Source organism: Equus quagga, chromosome 21, assembly GCF_021613505.1.
Source record: "Equus quagga isolate Etosha38 chromosome 21, UCLA_HA_Equagga_1.0, whole genome shotgun sequence".
NCBI lineage: Eukaryota > Metazoa > Chordata > Mammalia > Perissodactyla > Equidae > Equus > Equus quagga.
Genome location: NC_060287.1, coordinates 31,964,090 through 31,967,944, shown reverse-complemented (window position 1 = coordinate 31,967,944; position 3,855 = coordinate 31,964,090).

The following is a 3,855-nucleotide window of genomic DNA, read 5'->3' as shown; positions in this document are numbered from 1 at the left end:
TGCAGTGAACATAGGGTGCATATATCTTTACATATTCATGTTTTCTTGTTCTTTGGATAGATACCAGCAGTGGAATAGCTGGATCATATGGTATTTGTATTCTTCATTTTTTGAGGAATCTCCATGCTGTTTTCCATAGTGGCTGCACCAGTTTGTACTCCCACCAGCAGTGGATGAGAGTTTATGGACAAAATTTAATTCTAGGTCTACACTCTGATTTCTCCTAATAGGGCCAACTCCACAAAACCAAGTTGCATAGCAAATAAAGTTAAGGCGCACCTGGAGTTCATGGCTCTTGTGGACAGATCTTGAAGTGAATGCCTTAAGGGTTATGACATAGCTAGCAGGGATTTGTAAACTCACTTCTGATGAAACCCAAGCTAGCACCACATTTAAAGGGTGTTTTCTCAAATGTAGCTCCCTATTTTTCAATCAGAAAATAGAGTCTTCAAAAAGCCTAAAAAGCTTGGGCATCGGGACCTGAAATTGAAGACAACAGCAGGGTAAAGCACATGGTTGGTGCTTAAAAAAATGCTACCTGCTCCTGTTCTGTGGGACATTTGTCAGTTTGGGGCCTTGGTTCTCATTGAAACTTCTTCAAGGACATCCTGTCACCTGTTTGATCATCGAACTTACTTGGCACAGATTCCTGCTAAAGATATAATTTCCTTCCTGGGAAAGATTTTTTATTTTTTAATTGGTTAGGGAGATAGGCCCTGAGCTAATGTGTGTTGCCGGTCTTCATCTATTTTATGTGGGATGCTGCCACAGCATGGCTTGACGAGCATTGTGTAGGTCCATGCCCGGGATCTGAACTGGCAAACCCTAGGCCACCATGGAGTGCATGAACTTAATCACTCGGCCATGGGGCCAGCCCGACTTTTATTTTTTATATCTACTTAGTTTACTTGTTCCTAATAATTATTTAGATTGCCTATAAAGCTTCATGAGGCATTAGGCAAAATCAGCTATTATTCTAAGTTATTTTCTTTCCTGACAAATTTTGTAATGAAATAGCATGTCTGTATCATATCCAATGCTGATCACTCCCAAAGCATGTTTATTTTAATCAAACCAAAAAACTTAAATAAGCTTTCACTTGCTAAAGATCGTTTTATTTCACTTTAACTTGAAAGACAATTGGGTTAGTTTCTATTACATTTACATAAGTATTTAAGCCAATTAAATAGAGCTCTTTCAGAAATTATACCATCTGGAGGTACAAATATCACATATATATAACATCTATAGACACACATACACAGAGATTCCACAAGTATTGTTTAAAAATCACTGCCATGAATCAGGCACAGTCATGCAAAGCTCACTAGTTGTAAAAGAATAATTGAATGCAAATTTTGTTTTAAGCTTTTTCTATTAATATTTGTGGAGAAGACACTCAAGATGCTAGATTTTGGGCAAAGGCACACTCTAGGCAGTTTTTCTTTCCTTTTTCTTCTTTTTTTCTTCAGCCTTAGGAAGTGGTGGTGGCCTAGATAACAGTTCCCAGAGAGGTTACAGGCTTTTGGAGATATAGGAAGCGGGTAGATGTGAACGGGGTCCAGAGCTGCATTTCAAGTTTTGTGATGAAATGGGGTTGTAACTTAAATGACCTTATACGTTGATCTACCTGTCCAACTACTTCATCCCTAATTTGCTCTTTCCCTCTAGGTGCTTAGTTTTATTTTAACTTTGGGAAGAAGGCCTGGAAAGAAAATTCTCATCAGGCTCGGAATATCAGCTTCCAGTTTGGCTGAATTTCTGATTATAATTTGCTAAATCCTTTGAAATATCTTGTCAGGTTTCAACCAGGACAAACAATAATTATACCTGGCAGTATTGAATAACTTCAGTAATCTTTCACCTAGCAGTTACCTAGAAAATCTCTCAGAGATTGAGCTCTCCTTTGAAGGTGGATGGTGGGATGTCTGTAAAGCTGTGACCTAATAGGCTTTTCTTTAGGTGCCCTTCATAACCTAAATTTTTCTTTTTGTGACAAAACTTTCGATAAGGTTACTTTGGAATTGTGGAGTCTTTGCTTTTAAGTGCACTTCTTAAATGATCTTACCTAATCAGAGTGTTCCTTCTAACGGCCAATGTAATTCCCCTGAGGCTGATGGCAGCTTGGTAGGACTCTTAGCTCCAAAAGGGAGTGCAACCACATTTCTGTCTGACTGTATCTGACCACAAAATGGGGTGCAACCAGATTTTTGTCTCACCTTATTTTTGGGACCCCCTCTTTCCACCTCACAACCTGGTGATTATCAAACCAAGCCCTCAGGACGTGAAACAAGCTGGGTAAGATCTTGCAGTTCTTTGTAAATATTTCCAACTTCCAGAACCTTTAGTCTTTGAGCAATTGTGCCAGAAGGTGGCGTGCCTGACTCATTAACAATTAAGGCTTTCTTTGAGTCTTGGTTTGAAAGCTCAAAAAGAGCCCACAGTGGCCACTATAATTTTAAATTATCCCGGGTTATCTTACTAGCCCTTTATAGTTATTCCCATTTTAGGGGGCTTTTACCAAAGTGGCTGCAAACAGCAAGGTAATTTCTAACTAGAGTTTGTTATGGTCACTGAGAAACTCAGTCCCCAAACAGCCAATTTTAACAAATAAATTCCGACATAGACAAACATGACCAGACACAGAAATCCAATATTCTGGGACTCTGACCCAGGGTCCTCTGGGACTCTAACCCAGCGTTTGGGACTCTAACCTGATCCTTGAGTGCCCCAGTGGCTGTAATCCTTTTATATTGTCTCTGTTGGAGTGGGATGCACACCCCCAATTCTAGCCTTGGGAGTTTAGCTGGCAAAAATCTCCCCAGTGGGGACTCTAACCCACAGTTCTGATGAGATTATTAGACAATTTAGGCAGAGGTGCATTTTAACAAGATCACTCACCCAAAGGATGTCTGACGCAGGAGCTGTTTCTCCCCTCAAAAGAAAAAACCACCTTGGTGCCTGGAGCACTGCAGTGGTAAATGGGAATCTGATCAGCCGAGCCTCTAGACAAAGTTGCCTAGGTGGTCACTTAGGGTTCATGAAAAGACCCCACACCCCGTTGAGGGTTCGAGAGCCTCCTCATTTCCCCTTGAGCCCACTAGCCCTAGGCAACCATTAATTTACTTTCTGTCCCAATAGATTTGCTTATTTTGGACACAATATAAATGTAACTATACAATATATAGTCTTTTGTGACTGGCTTCTTTCCCTCAGCATAATGTTTTCAAGGTTTGTCCATGTTGTAGCATGTGTCAGTACTTCATTGCTTTTTATTGTCAACTAATATTCCATTGTCTGGATATCACATTTGATTTATTCATTCAACACGTGGAGTTGACACTTGGAGTTCTTTCTAGTTTTTGAGTATTACTATGGATAATACTGCTACACACATTTATTGACAAGTTTTTGTGTGGACATATGTTTTGATTTCTTTTGGTTATATATCTAGCACTGGAATTACTGGATCATATGGTAATTCTGTGTTTAACTTTATGAGGAACTGTCAAATTGTATTCCATAGCACCTGCACCATTTTACATTCCCACTAGCAATGTACGAAGTTTCCAAATTCTCTACATTCTCACCAGCATTTGTTATTGTCTGTATTTTTTATCATGACCATCCTAGTGTGTATGAAGTGGTATCTCATTGTAGTTTTGATTTGCATTTCCCTGATGGTTAATAACTTTGAGCATCTTTTCATGTGTCTATTGGCCATTTCTAGCTCTCCTTTGCAGAAACATCAATACATATCGTTTGACCATCTTTCAATTGGATTGTCTTCATTATTGACTTGTCACACTCAATATGTGATGTTTTTAAAATATAAAAATTAAAAAAAATAAGTGT